The following is a 17,790-nucleotide window of genomic DNA, read 5'->3' as shown; positions in this document are numbered from 1 at the left end:
GAAAAAAGTCTTGTGAAGCTTTGACTGACGACTTAACAGGCGAAACCGAATTTGTCTTTTGCCTCAAGATGTCAGATGCCTTGCCAGTGAGTGAGGGAGAGAGATGGAAAAAGCACACCACAGGATCTCTCCTGTGTCTTTTCTCGCCCTTCTCTTTTCTCCTCTGGTTTAAGACAGCTTGGTAAATGTGAAAACATCAAAGGCCCAACACTCAGAAAGTACACTGTTGTTCCAGTAACCACATGAAACAGAAATGGAGAGAGATGGAGGACTTCTTGGAGCGATAGAATAAGTTTTTTTTTTCACCCGTCTTGCATTTAAATAAAGACCTTATGGAGGAAATCGTCTAAAAAACAGGATGTTAGCTCTTTTATCTCTTCGCTTCGAAGTCCACTGCGAGGCTAACCAACACCACAACAAAAGCAGTGGTGGCTCGTCCTGCGTAACAACACGTCCGACTCCTCCACAAACACAGCTGATGGGGGCAGAAATAGAGCCGGGGAGGTTTGTGTAGCTGCAGCTCTGACTCATTGTCATTAAGAACAGCTCTCTGTAATGGATGCTAAACTTAGACAGGAGTGAGCTCTTGCCACAGACATTCCTCACGTGTTTAAAAGAGGAACAAAACGAAACAGTCCCGAACTCAACAGGCTTTATTCATGCAAACTCTTATCTCAACACAGAGACCACCCAGGACTGACAAGTCACTTCCCACCTTTGGTTGTGAGTGTTGTGCAGGCTTTTCACTTCATACATGCATCTGTGAATGACTGCATTCTCTCTCTCTTTCTCTCTGTACGCGTGTGCTTCCACCTCCCACCATCTGGGTCCTGTTCGGAAAGATTTTCTGTAGAAATCACAGTCACGCCGTGGTAGGATTACCACTGTGAAAAGCAGCACCTGGAAGAAACTCCGTGCTCCTTCTCCCCCTTTTCCTCTCAGATGCTCAAAGAAGTTTCTGGCTTCCCAGCTTGAGGCGCAGGATTTGTTTTTGACCTACATGGGCGTCCTCGGCCTCGCGTTCTCCTCCAAAGAAGCGAGAGAACACATCTGAAATTCGCACTCAGCTGCATCCAGCAAGGTTACAGCATTTCAGAAGATAAACAAGCCCATTTCTCTCTCTCTCTCTCTCTCTCTCTCTGCATGTGTGTGTGTATATGTGTGTTGGTGGGGAAACGCATCAGGATATGTTTGCTTCATATAAATATATATATACATTAAGCATCTATCATATTTTCATTTTTTTATTACGGTGAGCCAAACCATGGATGATTATCCGTACTGAGATTTAAGCCGATGAAAGAAGGAATTGAGTAATCCTGGATGAAAACTGAGTCTGAGCATCTCCTCTGAAGATTTCCCATTAGAAATAATCTTAGTCCAGGATTAGCCACAATTAAAACTGTTTTTGATGTTCTCCATACACACACAAAACACGAGTAGTTTATTTATTTTCAGCATTGAGTGACGCTGTACATTTGAGGAAATTGCTTGAGCATTGAATAAAATATTGGACTGAAGATTCACGTTGCAGCTATGCAGCATTTATCTCTTCCAAATCCTTGGTTGCAAAGATCTAACATCCTCTGTAATCCTCTCTGTAATTTAAGAAAAATGGGATTCATGTTGGTTTGCATGCATCGTTTTAAAGGAAAAGTAAGTTAATTTTCATACTGTCCCAGTAAAAATGAGCTAAATATTAAAGTTGAAACTTCAGTAGCTTCGGAGTTAAAATTGAAGTTATTCATATCTCTGGCCGATTTTGGCTTAAATTAATTGATTAATTTTACAAACATTTTGTCTTTTTGGAAGTAATGCTAATATTTTTGGAGTGACCCAGTCAGACCTAAATATTAGGGTGATGGAAATGAGGCCTTCCAACCTCAAAAGCCTGGTAATTAAAAAAATGCCAGTGCACACCAGGTCAGGAATTTAAACAGGGGTTTGATTTCTGTGATGCCAAAATGATTTTCAACGACTATTGAGAGGGATATGACTCGTTTCGAATGTACTTTGATCTTATAACATGCAAATAAAAACAGATCCATTCCTTTTTTCAAAACTGGTACTCCTTGTATTGTTGTTTTAGAGGTGCATGCTTTCTGGCTGGTTCAAGTACTGAAAATCTGTTTCCTATTCATTAAATGCGTCAAATCTAAAACCTCCCACAGTTTCCGGCTCATAAATGAATCACCCAACAACATGTGCTTTGATGTAGTTTGTTTTTACTTTAACAAAAATCAGATAAATGTTAGGACCATAAATTTTGTTGCATAAATTAAAATGTAATCTTTTCATTCTCTGTTGGATTCAACCTTGTACCACTGTCTTAGAATCTGCAGCATATCTTTTCTCTTTTTATGTTAATGCAATAAAAAAATTTAATTGGCAGGTAAGATTAAAAAGAAGAGAGATCTAAACCAGGAAGTAAAAAACTTTATTATTTAACTTCATATTTTCATTGCCAAAAATATTGTCAAGCCAAAGCGTGAATTGTGAGTAACATTAATCTCATATCATCAGACCCAGGATAATACTTACCAATGTTTTGAGAAAGTTGCAGATACACGAAATACTGTATTTCCTGTAGATGCCTTGTAGATCTGTCAAATGCAACAGATTGATCAGCTTTGTGAAATATTTGTACAACCAGTCCAAAGTTTGAACTTGCTCTTATCGTAAACCTTAAAGAAGAGAAAAGCAGTTTTGTTTATTCATTTTAAAGGTACAAAACACAAAGAAAGGATGACACAGTTTGCCCCCATTGCCAAATTTTGTGTCTTTTAAAAATCCAAACCAAACTTCTGATAAAAAGGTAAGTTATATTTGCATGCAGTTTTCACCATTTTTGCAGAACAATAGCTACATCCTGACTGAAATCCTTTTAAAGAGGTACAATTACATCTAATAAGCCACTAGGGGGACTGAGTTTAAACCAAGGTGCTAATATGAATATGTCTGATGTTGCATTAGGTTATTGCCTGTGTTTGGTATAATCCTGGAAAGCTATAATGGTTTACTAACAAAAATAATAACTTTTGTCAATCACAATTATGGAATTGATAAAGGTGTGAAAGCCCTGTTGTCCTAATGTATAGCAGGTTATAATATTTGAATGTAGGCCTAGTGCACATATAAATCTGTCAGAATATGTGGAAGTAAAAGTGATATAACTTGTGAATGTGTGGAGAACTGTAGGCTATAAAGTAAATAACGCCGTGTGGAGGAATACAGTTAAGTGTGATTACTTTGTGCAGAGGGAGTTGAGTAGCGTCACACATTATTCATCTGTAGTCAGGGCTGTGGGTTGAGAAAATATTCTGGATTATGCAGCGTTTACAAGTCCTGTGACTGTTTTTATCAGATGCATCACAGTAGTTCAAAGCTCCTGCTTTTGTCCTTTTTTATGTGCATGAATGTACATTCTTTTGCTAACAAGCCTCTGTGTCTTTTATATCCATGTTGCCCGAACTCTCGACTCCCCGCCTGCCCTCCAATCTTGACCCTTTGACCCTGCACTCCGTGCCTGGCAGCACCAAGCCCCTGATGTCAGCGACATCGCTCATCGCAAAGTGTCCACTGCCACCTCGAGCCCTACTGTCCATTGTCAGGCCAACTGTGAGCGTCCTTGTTCTCGCGAAGGACAGACGCTGGCGCGGCACGCTTCCTCTGTAAATGATGAAAGAGGGTGGGAGAGTCGGGCTGAAAGTGCAGGCCTTGTTCGTTGGGCGCGCTGGACGCCGAGCTGATCGGAAGGCGCCTTTCTCCCTCGACAGTAACTTCTGTGATCTGCCAGATAAAAAAGGAGAAAGAACGTGTTTGATGTCTTGATTTGAATAAATACCCTGATGGTAATCGTTTTATAGTCTTTGTGCGAATGTAGGAGTGTGTACCAGCACATTTAGTTTGTCTTTATGACTGTGACCTAATTATTAAAATGTAAGGATTTATTGTTGCATTTTGAAGAGTGTTTGTGACCCCCGGGCTGAACAATAAAGACCAGCGTGGCTCCTTAACCTCGTTGACTGGCTTGAAATCTTTTTGACATCATGAGCATCTATTTGGGCAAACATACAGAGCACATGATTCAATCACATGCAATCGATACGGCATATTTCCCAGAAATACTGTTGATCAGACCACATTAAAGTGGCAAAACTTTCAAAAACAAGGGTGACGCATCTTCAGCAGCGTTCTCCTGACATTTTACAGCCTAAGTCATGGTGACCTTGTGCTTTTTCATGCATGAGGCACATATTGTGTAAGTAGATGAACAAATCTGTGTGCATTTCCTGGAAATTCACAGGGATTCACATCTGGAGCAAATTCTTTTTACTGCATTTTAAAAAGTCAGGAGGGGGGAGGGAAAGCTGAAATGAACAACAGCAGCTGAGTTGATGTGGTTGTACACAAACTCTCCTCTTATGGTAACCAACATAGCATCTTAAAGGTGAGCTACAGGGGCCTGCATCAGTGTTCAGACCGCTCTGACCTTTCCACTTTGTGTCACGTTACCAACACAAACTTCAATGTGTTTTAGTGGGATTTTATGTGGCAGACCAACAGTAAGTAGTGCACAGTTATGAAGTGGACAAATAAAAATCTGAAGGAGTTTCAGCCCAAAATGAATGCTTAGTGGAACCTTATTTCACAGCAATGCTGCTGGGAGTCTTTTGGAGCTGGTCTTTAACACATCCGCACATTCTTTTCTCAGCGTTGCTCAAGTTCATGCATTCTGGAAGGAAAAAATCTGTGAACACCAATTTTCAATTCTGTTGCATTTCAGTCTGGACTTAAAGTGGCTAATGTAAATTGATCCAAGCTGTTCCTCTTTCGCTCTGGGTTTGCTGTTCCAGTAGAGGAAAAACTTGGTCGCAGAATGACCACAGCATGATGCTGCCTCTACTGTGGGGATCCATTTGGTTTGGGTCATGTGCATTGTTGGTTTTGTGCCACATATTATGACCCAAAAAGTCACATTTTGCTCTCATCTCGCCTGAGCACCATAACAGACGGCTTTTTAATGGCTTTCTTTTACTGATAGCTGTTTTTTGTCACTAAGCTATAGAAGCCAGGTTTGGTGGGGAGAACAGTTGTTCTGTTGGTTGATTCTCCAACCTGAGCTCGTGGATCTTTTTTCATCTCCTCCAGAGTTACAGGTGAAACCAGAACTTTACACACACCGAATAAAGCAATACATGCAACTTTTTCTCTCGCCGACCAAAGTTAAATCGGACCAAACCAAAGTCGGACAGAACTGGTGAAACTGCGTCAGGTTTGTAAAATGCCTGGCTTAGGGGTAAACCTTTTCAGGTCTAATCACAAATTCTCTATAGGATTAAGATCGTAGCTTTGTGACTGGCCACTGCTAAACATTGACTTTATCGTCTTTGATCACCTGTATAACCACTTTGACTGAATGCTTAGGCTCGATGTCCAATTGAAAGACTTGTTTGTACCCAAGCTTTAGATGTTGTGTCAGTATTTCCACATTATGTTCTTTTCTCATGACACCATCTGTTTTATGAGGTGCACCAGTTTCTGGTGGGGTTCTCAGACTTATGAAGGTTCCCCCCTTTTTGTCCAAAAGAAATGGAGGTCATTATGGCCAAACTGTTCTACTTTAGATTCATCTGACTACAGGACATAAATGAAGATATTTGTCCCTGTGTGCATTTGCAAAATGCAGTATTTCCTTCAGAGTAGTGGCTACATTTCATTCTGCACAATGCCTCTATCAAACCACGCCTGTCTTGACTGGGGAGTCAGTTTGAGTGGAAGCTCATTGTAGATTTTTTTGTAATTCTCATTATGTTCTCAGATGATAAATTCATCAGGGTTCTGTGAGATGTCCAAAGCTCAGACTGTTGTCTTAACTCTGCTAACTCCCCTGCTAATATTCTCCTTGACATAATTGCTTTGTTTATTGGCCTTAGTGATGCTGTTTGTTCTCTAATGTTCTCCATGAAATTGTTCAAACGTTTACAGAACAGCTCTATGCATGTGCATGCCATGTTTTTCGTGCACATCTTCGTGTTGGACTATCATATGAATTCCAAATAAAATGCATCTGAATTCGTGCTTGTAACATGAGAAGTTATGAAAATATTCAAAGGATGAACCTACCTTTGCAAGGCACTGTACTAAAGATGTGGTAAAACAATAATTTTACCTTACAGAACATTTTTTGTTCGGTCTCCTCCACTCTGGATTAATTAATATTGGTGTTTGATATGTTTGATCCGACATGTTTGTTTGAGCCCTGCGACAGACTGGCGACCTGTCCGGGGTGTACCCCGCCTCCCGCCCGGAACGTAGCTGGAGATAGGCACCAGCAACCCTCCCGACCCCATTAGGGACAAGGGTGAACAGAAAATGGATGGATGGATGGATGTTTGTTTGATCATATGTTTTACCTTAACCGGCTGAGACAGTTGGGTGTCTTTTGTCATGTAAATTCAACATTCTGTGGCCTGCTTCCTTTGAAGGATTGCAAAGGCTCAGACAGACCTAGACTGAGACTTTTCTGAGGAATTCACTGTAGGTGTCACACACACAAATCCTGCTCCCTCCTTGTCAAAAAAAAAAAAAAAAAACTATCGTGCTTCCACACCATATGGAGAATTGCCCCAATTTCTCTTCCTTTATATCAAATACAATCCTTTTCAAGTCAAGCCTTTTGTAGCATATACCACATGCGATTTAGGCTCTTGTGCAGCGCAGCAAACTTTGTGACTTTTTTGATTTCGCCATGAGTTGTGTCTGACAAGTTTCCATCACTCACTTTACAACCTCACTCCCTCCCTTCCCCTCTCCCTCCATCACAAAAGAATATTTTCTATTCCATCGATTGATTAGCATACATCAAGCCCCGTTGTTACCGCAAAGCTTCATTTGAATCTTCTGTACCTTCCCCACGTCTTTCAACCGCCAGCTGTCAGCCACATCAACGCAGGCGTGCTCTGCGCCACACAAAGTTAAATTGAAGCGCTCTCTAACACTATATATAGATAAAATGTCACTTCCATCAAGAGACGCGGTACCTTCGAAGTCGTCAATACAGAGCGCTTCATCACGGGCAAAATAACTTTGAAATCGGAGAAGAGAGTGAAGATGAAACAATTATTCTCTTCTTTCCACTTTTGTGCTTGAAAGAGGGGGAAAAGAGAGATTATTTTCTAAAGTGGGTAAAAGCGTTTTAAGGGGCCTGTTTTTTGATCTGTCTGTCCATCACGGAAAACGAAGAACACCTCCTGTCGCTTCTGATCGTTAGGTGTCCTCAAAGTGTCTCAAAGTCTCTTTGTTATCGCTGAGTGCGTCGATTAAAAGGGAGGAATATTATTTATTCATTTTGCCATTGAGCAAAAGGAAGAGATCCGAGAGCTTAGCGCTCATTTTCGTCAAACTCCTGAGGTGAGGTGATGAAGTCAGCTCTCTTTTGAGAGATGAGCCGAGTTGAGGTAAAAAGTTGTTGAATTAAAGTTTTTTTTTTTTTTTTTGCTCGGCACATTTTTATAAGGTCTCAGTTTTGTTTTTGACACAGTAAATGCTGTTCCAGATTTATTAAACAGTTGAAGTGAAATTTAGTCTAAAATGTATTACTTGGTTGCAGGCAACACAAACACATCCTCACCATGAAAAACTAATAACAGCATAAATTCAAACGGATGTATTGAGCTGATTTAAGGTGTGTGGGTGATTCTCAATAAGTAATATCATCAAAAGGTTAATTTATTAACTTAATTTGTTTAACAGTTTATTGGCGAACTCATCCATTGCCACACTGCCAGCAGCTGCACGGTCGCAGGTAACTTTCTCCAGTTATTTGTCATGTTTGACTCCAACACCGAGACACACAGGACAGCAAGCACTCACTCACACCTACAGACAATTTGGAGAGACCAGTTAACGTAACAGAACTTGGGGCAGAGTACCCAGAAAGAACCTACACAATCAGAGGGAGAGCTACTGTCGTGGAAAAAAAACTATTTCCAAGCACTGTTCAGGTGAAATCACTCATTCAGGTTTATTCATATGTTGTGCACAATACAGAGAGCTTGTAGGACAATCAGTAATGAAGCAGGTCTGGATGAAAAGCTCTGCCAGGCAGAGACAACACATGAATTTTATACAAAGGGATAACGGATCCAAAGCATGGGAAAAAGACTGGTTCCCATGCAGCTGGGGAAAACAACGCCCAACATTGTACATGTAACCAAAATAGTTTAACTTGGTGGGAATATACTGAAACTTAGAATAAACATATAGCAATACAACTAGCAGGTGTGACCTTACTTTAATTTTTCCACTACAGCTACAAACTCCATGCAGAAAGACCCCAGGTCTGCTGCAACTCAACAGCAGTGCCAGAGAGAGCGGGGTAAGCCCAGAGCATCAACAAACCACCGTACTTCACTGATGGTGTTTCAGCCTATGCTTCATTCTCTCTTCTTCAGACATATTACCGTTTCAGAGACCAAAAGGTTTCAGTTTTGATTCGACGTTCTTCAGAACAGCATTCTGAAACGTACTTGCTCTGTTTATAAAGGTGTGAGCCAACTGGAGCTGCCTTTGCTCCTGTCTTTGCATCGGCATTAGTAAACATCTTGAAGGTCAGGCATGCAGCAGCCCTTTATCAAATTCAACATGTTCCTTACTTTGTGAACTGAAACCTCAGTGGCTGCTGCTACCAAGCCTTCCTGCACGTTCTTTGCAGTAAGTCAAGGGTTTTTAATAGGGCTGCACCGATTGCAGTTTTCTGGCTGATCGCAAATTAGCGATCTTTTTAAAAAGCTTAACCAGCCGATTCCAGTTTCAGCCGATTCAATTTTTTTTTTTATGATATGTTACTCAATATAGCAAGACAGTTGTTGAGTTGGCAACAGTTGGGTCACTACTGTTAATTGTAAACATGCAGACATAAGATGGAGGGCTGGTCTGTCAGTCAAACCTTTCTTACCGGAGAGCAAAAGAGGAAAGTGGTTGATTCTAAAACCTTTGCCAAGCTAGAAAAGATCGGTGGATAAGATCAACTTCATATGTATAAATCGGCTGATCACCAATCTCCCAAAATCGGCACCGATAAATCGGTGCACCCCTAGTTTTTAAATACTTTTCCTTCTTGAGTATCTGGTAGTAGTCATTAATAGCTTTTCCTTTCTGCCACCAGGTGGCGTAGCCAGTGCTCCTTTAACTTAAAACTTGCGAAAATGCTTCCCACCATGTATCTAGAAACATTCTGTCTTTACTGTCTTTCTATGGGGTGTGTCATTGACTGCCCTTCAGCAGTCAAGTCATCACTTTACCCTGTGATTCTGTAGGTCAAAACAAAACATTTCTACATCAAAAATATTCTTCCTTGCCTCACATACTGTTCCGACTGTCAGTGAAACTGGATTTGGGGTTTTCATCAGCTGTCCAATTACAAGAATTTAAAGAAATATACAGTTAAAAGTTGTCAAAAATCTATAAAATGAGTTTAACTTTTTAAATTGAGTGAAGGAATTTTTCCTTTTTTTTTCAGTCACATTTATTAAAATGCACCTGTACAAGCAGGCAAAGTACGGCACAATCAGCACACCCTACGTGCGACTGGTTCATCTTTCCACCGCGAAGACGATGTCACATTCATCTTTGCTCCATTTTGAAAACATGCTTTCTGATTCTCTAACGTGCCTCTCAGATTGGAAGTCCTTTCCATTCCAACTGTTTCAAGGTTTTTTTTTCTTTTACTCTTTCCCTTTTTTTTCAAATGCTCTATCCTGTTGCGAGGTTGTCTCTTAGAAGTTGAAAAGTTCTTTTCAAGCCCAAAGTTTTTGCCGTCTTCACTTTTTCAGCTGGCAAGATGAATATCGTCGGGACAAAGCAGAGAAAAAGGAAAAGGCTTTTGACAAGACTTCTAAAGGCCCAGGAGCTCGTCCTGTCTTTTCCCTTTTGCAGTTCCTACCCGTTACCGGCTGCTAAAAAGCCGCACAATCAAATGCAAACTAAGAAGTCGGCCTTTTAAGATACATCAGTGGGGCCCTTGTGGCGAAGCCGCTCGGCTTAGGTTTTTCACAACTTTTTCGAAAAAGAAGAAATTGGTGCATTCTCTTTTCTATCTGAGCCGCAGACAGTAAGTTCATGCTCTGTATGTGCAGAGTAGGTGATGCGGTGGATGCGTGATCTGGAGAGCCCTTTTTTTGCTCCAGGTGTTCTCGCTTGCAAGAATCTATCTTGTACGGAGCGTGATTTATGTTTTGTGAATGTAAGTGGTGGTTACAGTTGTATGTGAAGCAGACCTCCCTCATTCATTTTAAAGCTGAAATGTGGGAGCGGTGAGCGATGGAGAACAGGGGGGAGTGTATAAAAGCGACATGAATACCAGATGGTTTATTTTTCCTCTCAGTCCGGTCATGAGTTGCTCTTTGTAGCTCGTGCTTTCTGGTCAATCTGTGTTAGATATTTGAAGTCTAAACAGTCGGCGTTTTCTGGGCTGAGGCGGAGGGTGGGAGGGGGGAGGGTTGTGGTTTAACACGTTCAAGAATCACTTAGTGGGGCGGCATCACGGGGTGGCCTCAAGTAACCTGAAATAGCTGAAACTAGACCTCTAGGCAAATAATCACCTTGGGCCTGCATAAAGCGCAATGTTTATGCATTGTAAATTGTGAAAGCGAATGCTTTAACATTGTGTGGCATATGTATTTCAAGGCTTTGAGAATTGGATGCTATCCCGAATTTCACCCACACAACCACAGGCTTTTGCTCTAGCGCTCTTGACTGAAATATCTTTTGCATTCCAAAATGGACCAAAAAAAAGCAACCTTTTTTTTTCCCCCTCTTTTGAGGCTGCTTAAAGAATGTGCCTGAAGCCCTTCCCCTGCTGCTACCAGGCGTAGCTATCACTGCTCCTGGGTCCCAAACCGTCCACTGTCATCTCCCCAAAAGTGAAAGATTGATGTGTTAAATCCAAACATGGTGCACGTACTCAATTTTAGTCCAAACTGGACACACAAGGTAACCGCAGGTCTGATGATCTGAACAAACAACAGGAATTATTTAGATATTTTGAGCATTCGCTCATCCTTCTTTGAAGAGGTTTTTATGGGAGACTTTTTGGCAGCGGAACAAGCTGTCACACTCGTTGTCTTCTCCCTGCACTGTAATTTCCTGAACTTGTAACACACCTACTCCTTTGATGTGGGTTTTCCAAACCTCGTCCTTCAACCTGTTTACCCTGCTAGCAGCTCAGTACCGGTAATATTCTTAATGATGTCATTGCACACAGGTCTCTTTCTTTTTTTTTCAATCTTTACTTCATCAACAAGTTGGGTCAGTTATGTCACCAACTCAGATCTTTATAAACGGGGGTGTGTTACTGTTTTTCCCTGCTTTGTTCTGCGGTTATACAACTATGTCTGTGAAGGTGAGTTTAATCATCGCACAATCATCCAAAGATCAACACGACTCGTCTGTGCCTCGAACATCAAAGAGCGAACACTTCTGTATTCGTCTTTTCAACTTCCTTCTCATTCCTGACCTGTGGTTTAAATGTTTTTGTTTTGTGCCAGTTCTTCCTTAATGAGAACTTGTTCTAAATTCAGTTGAGCCACATAGAAATGAATTATGTTCACAGTTCAACACTTAAATGTTCTGAACTAAGTTTACAGCTCCAGCTTTCAGTCCTCATTCATTTAGTGCAAATAGTCAGATTTCAGAAATACATAGGTAATGAGTATAAGGATTATATTATTGACAAGCATCAATTTATTCTCTCTTATCTTAATTTATAACATAAACTGTACTCTATAATTGCTAATAATAATTGACTGCTACCGCACATTCAAAAACCCACAGCAACAGTCAATAACCAAGTTGAAGTTATCTTGGTAAATTCAGATCCTAAATTACGTTATACTGCTTAAGTTATACTGCTGTCATTAATTCAGTTCATTTTAGATATTATTCACAACACAATGCCAATCCTCACTAATGTCGTCTTAAGGCACTTTAGCCACCCACATAATGGCTGGAAGGAAATTTTTACTCCATCTTCACTCTGTAAACACAGAAAAAAATCCAAACATTTGGTGAAGCCTGGTGGATTTAAGAGTTCGAACTTGGACCTTCAGTAATATCCTTATTTATGGAGCAAAGCTGGATAAAGCCTAGTGAAGGTTAAAGCGAGAGAAAGTAATATGAATAAGCAGACTCCGAGAGCACACCTTGAGGGGAAATGACTGACTGCGCCTTTTTCTCTGGGAATTTTTGGAAGTTTTCCTCTAAAAAAACTGTAAGTCATTCAAACAGAACACTGTGAAATGACTTCAAGATAAACTGCATTCCCTTCGTGCTCCATACTCAAAAATCAGTGGTGTTCAGCTCAAAGTTCTCAACAACGTGAGCTCAACTCATGAACACATTCATTTGAACAGTCAGCAACGTTACGCTGTACAATAATAACGTGCACACACCCAGCAGAAAGGCCCTTTTTGTTGTTATGCAAAAAGGAGATGGATATCAGTCACCGGCTGCGTTAGTTTTTGGTGCTGTGCAGCTGTGCTGGGGCTCTGAATGGAAATATGACGAGTTTTGTCTGTGGAATGTCTCGGCATGAGTGCGCAAAGATTTTGAACTTTCACCTCATGTGTGCAGCAGCTGAGGTCTTAGCTGGGGCATTTCTGTTCTTCTAACAGCTTTCAGCTAGTATCAGCACTCCCGTCTACGCCGTATTGTAGATTATATCACAACTTCAAGAGCTTGATGTGAAAAATCAAGACAATTTGGCTCAGGCGTTCTTGGTCTGGTGTGCTCATTTCAGCATGAATATAGTTTTGTGTTTGTTTCTTGCAGGAATTGGCTGAGGTGCGGAAGAAATCAGTAGGACACGCTGCAATAAGTAAGTGAGTTTTTTTTTTAAAAATGTTTTTATGTACTGTAATAGAACTTTGCTTCATGTTACATATGCATCATAAATGGTCAATGCGTTTATTCATCGCTGTAGCTTTAAAAATGGGGGCACATTCAATTTGCACCAATATGCAAATATGCTTTGCATTATACTGTTTCTCACTGAATTGCAGAAAATTCAGTGAGAAATCCATAAAAACACTTGATTTTGATTTCTGATTCTAGAGCTTCGTCATGTTGTTCTGCTGGTTTTTCTTTGTATTGCTTGCTTATCTGTTGTGTTATTTGATACCTCAAAATGGATAGCTGACAGTAAATGATAGGAAAGACAAACTAATATTTGATTTTCAACTTTGTGAACTTGCCATTGAAAAAGACTAACATACGAGAAACTTAGGCAGACTAAGATGAGAGTCCAGTGTTCATCCAAAACCTTTGCTTTTTCTTTCAGGTTTTTTATTGTGAACTTTCATTGTATTTCAGAGTCTAAACTGACTTCATATTTAAATTTACGGTTTTAGCTGCATGTTTATCCTACTAGAAGTGCAACTTAGAATGTGTTTCATATCCTATGACTTTTTTGAATATCATGCTGTTGTTATTGGCGTGATATTTCCATATTTCTTCACTTTATTACAAAAGCCAGATCTGTGGAGTGCATGAGCTGCTCTCCCATCCGAGCTGTGAATCTCTGCATCTCTTGCCTGTATTCTCTGAGTATTATTCTCCTGTCCTAACTTGTCAGCTTAAATATAGGGCCATGTTTTGGTAGGTTTGCAGCTCAGGATACCGTTTTATAAACCACCATTAAACTTCTTCACAGCTTCATCCCAGACTTGTCTAGTGTGTTCCTTTGCCTTTTTGATGAAGTTTGCTCACTAATTTTCTCTACTAAATCTCTGAGGCTTTCACATTATAGCTATAATGTAATCAAATTACAAAAATGCTAATTCTTAACTAATTAGGTTACGTCTAGAAGCAATCAATTGCACTAGATTTTATGGATTTTTATTGCAACTGTTTTTTTGTGAAACGAGTCCTTTGTCTTCCACATCATGAATACTTTGCTGCTTTGTTTTTGTCTATCTAAAAAAAAAAAAAAAAATCCCAATAAGATGTTTGCGGATTTAGTATAACAAAACATGGCAAGGAAGGACTGTGAATGTTTCTGGAAGGCACTGTAAATCACACAACAGACATAAATATGTGTCTCAGACTACAAGCTAAAACGGTTTAGAGTAAGACAGGTCAATCCAGAGGCTCTTTTTTTATGCTATGCTTTTGGTAAAGTTGACATCATCACCACTACTGGTCTGGGAGAGTTGTTGTAACTTTTTTATCCTCTACTGGACCTGAATATTTTATTTCAAGCTGCGAGAAACCTGTCTACAAGTAAATATGGAATAATTTAGGTCAGCTCTTGTCAGCTCTGAGATTATTTGTCAGTGTTAACCTTTTGAACACAGTAAAATTAAACAGCAATACGTGTTCAGGAACAGACATACCTGTCCAAACTACAAAAATAAAATAAAAACTTAAGCTGTGTGATGAATTTTAAATGCATGATTTTGAATTTGAGATGAAAAATGTAAAGAGAACCCTAATTTAAAAGGCTCAGCACACACTCACACACCGTTAGTCCCTGGTGCCCCAGCTGCCCAGGATCTCTAAAGTCACGTTGTCCCAGTTTGATTGAAGGTCCAGCTGGTAGACCAGCCCTTTTCATCCCTTTCCCTTTTATGAGAAAGACAAACAGCTCCATGTCGTCACCCACACTGGAGTGATTGATACACACACCCCCACACGCAGACACCAACACACATGCACACACACCCCCACTCACATTTTCTTAATGGATGCCCTCTCTCCCACTGTAATCGCTTTGCTAATGACCTGCTTGAACTCTAAATGAAACCCAGAGGGTTGGAACAAAAGGTGGCTGTAGCTTAAAATGTGCAGCATGTGAACATGGCTGACTGGATGCTCAGGCTGAATATCCCAGTAAGGGAAATAGCTTGTGATGACTTGAAAGACTTCTAGTCTGTAGTCTAAGAATGAAAAACATAGATGACTACTTTTTTCAGTTTTGATCTTTGTATGGAAAATATCACAGATGACTTTTCATTCCTCCTTTGACAACCAGTGCAGTTTTTAACAAAATATCTACAGGCATATCTCAGTAAATTATAATATGCATTACTCTTAGCGTCATTTGTCAGGTTCAATATAACTTTTAAAAAATGAAAACCTGTAAGCGGGTTTTACAGGTACTATTTATTATGCCAACATTTCCAAAAGTAACATTTTTTATTGGTTTTATATGTCATATTTTTTGCTGCTGTAATCAGAAAATCCTCATCGCTACCAGAAATGAAGGCTTGAAAAAATATTAGTGTGTGTAAATAATCTGTACATCATGTTGCACTTGGTAAATTGAGTAACTTAAAATAATGAATGTCTAAATGATATTCTAATTTGCAGAGATGCACCTGTATAGTCTACTGTAAGTCTACTGGTCATGATTCCCCCTTCACAAACAGCTAATCCTATTTTGCATTAGAAGTGCATCAGTCAGAACTTAATGTCATATTTTGTAAAGTTTTGATCTACCTGTGCTGATTTTCACCCATTCCAGCTTCTCTTCAATGAGTTTTGCAGTAATTATTTATATGAGGAGCAGTGCAGATGGGGGTTAAAACTCTAATTTAACATAAATGTAAAAAAAAAAAAAAAAATAGCATTATAGTAAGGAATATCTCTGGTGAGATTTGGCTGGAGGGTATAAACAACTGGAAACAATAGCTTGCTTAGCGATCACAATTCAAACAAATAATAATGAACATTTGATGATTGCTCAGGTGGTTTAAAGGAGTTGACCTAGTCCCTTATAATATGTTGCAGTTTAAACTTTATTGGCCAAAATAGCTTTTAATTCTAAAATATATATATATATATTTCTTTTTCTTCTCTTTTCATTTTTGTTTATCTAATTCTGACCATTGCAGTTAAAAGCTTATTTTTCAGCTGAAATGACTTCAGCTTTCTGATGAAGAAAATGCTTTATGCATTTTTTTTACTCTATGCTGATCTACTAATATTTTTAGTAGACCTTTAAATTCGTCAGATTATGAAGTCCTGCTTTGATAGTTGTTTCTGGGAGTCCTGGGTAGAAATTTCTACATGATTTTATTTAATCTCAAGAGATAATTGACCTCTTATATTAAACAAACACAAATTAAACTTCTGGTACATATATCTCTTCGTCTTTACATAAACACAGTGTAGGATTAAAATAACTGTTTATACTTCACATGGCCTGAATGAATCACTGAATACATAACCATGAGTCATTCTGTGATTTGTAAGCCAACATCCTACCTGCATGCTTGAAGAACGGTTTTCTAGTAAAAGCCCTTTCAAAGCTGCTTCCCTATTCCTCTCTCCCCCTTCAGCAAATGGACACAACAAAAGGCGGGACAAGAGTCAGACAATAATAAAGACAGAGGAGGGGGAAGAAGAGAATGAGCAGCCGGATCTTAACTTCCTGGGTGTGTGCTGGCCTGAGAGGCCACCCTAAAGGTCATTTTTACATGAGACTTAACTGTAACAATGAGATTTCAGAAAAGAAAGAAAAACATTGGCCCCCCGCCCCATGGAGACCTTTTTTTTTTTAAATCGGTTGTGGGTTTAAAATAAAAACTCACGTTCACATGGAACTATTTCCAGAAATGTTTTCAACCACTATTTTTACTCCTCCAGACCTGTAAGTGGCGCTAAACATGGACGCTGGGACATGCAAGTAAAACCTCCACATATGGTCACCAGTAAATACAATAAGGAAAACAGCGCGAGTGGAGCCTTTTGTGTAGAGCACTGATGACATTGAACTTCTTCTCCGTGTCATGTCAAATTATAAAACAGATAAATTACAAGATGGCAAACATGTAAACTACCATTTTTGTTGCCATGTATTACGTGGCTGTTGTAAGTCAGGTTAGAAGAATCAGTGTTTTCAGAAATAGCCATTTTTTCCGTTTATGTAATCACAAAACTGTAATTTGTGCCATTTATTAAAACAAAAATATGGATTCTAAGTTTCCCCAGCTATTAGAAGTCACTGCTGTTGATTACTGGTTCAGGGCTAGAAGAGTGAAAATATAAAAAAAAAAACTATCATTTTTAATAAAACATAGCAACAAAAAGAAGGGGAAATAGATCAAATCAACACCACACACAGAACACACAAGGGCAGAGTGAAATGAAAAGATGAGATCATAGATCAGTTTCTACAACATTTGATGGGTCCTATTGGTTGTCTGATGTGGCTGACTCTTTCTCTCATGAAAATCTGTCCCGTAGCAGCTTGCTGTCAAACTCCTTCATAAATCAGAGCTTGTATGAAATACCAGCAGGAGGCAAAGGTCAAAGGAGAAAATTAGCAGCTGTCCTTTCCTTTCCTTTCATGTTAGCTGTGGGGCTAATCACCAAGTCTGCCATCAGCCTCATTTCCACTTTAAAACAACGTCGCCGACGACGGGGGTGGGGGCTTTTTCCCTCTGCTTACATTTTATGGCACCAGTGACCAGATTTCTATCTGTGCAGAAAGTAGGGGAGACATGTAGTTTAGAATGAGGGGCTGTACATTTCTCTCAACCTTTTGTTTCAGCATTCATTTCTGCACATCGCCTTAGGGTTCAGCTTCTTTCATGCAGCTCTGTCGACACACTTCAGCAGCTCCAGAGCAGCGGTGATGGCCGCTGAACTTCTTTGCCTCTGCTCAACTCCAAGGTGGTTCTGCTAGTTAATGTGAAGCCTGGTGAACTTTGATGACCCCCTCACTCTCACAGTGTCTGTTGTTCTCTTGCTCTACTGATACAACTTCAAAGTAGATTAAATAAATGT

At 39.7% G+C, this 17,790-nt stretch overlaps 1 long non-coding RNA gene across 1 annotated transcript in view; it reads left to right on the top strand.

Moving 5' to 3' along the window:
* The window catches only part of LOC114143911 (uncharacterized), a 53,867-nt gene extending 40,778 nt beyond the window's left edge, over positions 1–13,089 (top strand). The window contains exon 6 of the long non-coding RNA XR_003595349.1: positions 12,832–13,089. This is a non-coding gene — a long non-coding RNA (uncharacterized LOC114143911). The remainder of the gene's footprint in view (positions 1–12,831) is intronic.
* The last annotated feature ends 4,701 nt before the right edge of the window (positions 13,090–17,790 follow it).

The sequence above is a fragment of the Xiphophorus couchianus genome, chromosome 5 (assembly GCF_001444195.1).
Source record: "Xiphophorus couchianus chromosome 5, X_couchianus-1.0, whole genome shotgun sequence".
Taxonomy (NCBI): Eukaryota; Metazoa; Chordata; class Actinopteri; order Cyprinodontiformes; family Poeciliidae; genus Xiphophorus; species Xiphophorus couchianus.
Note: the sequence above shows the minus strand (reverse complement) of the source record. Positions and strands in the feature narration are given on the sequence as shown.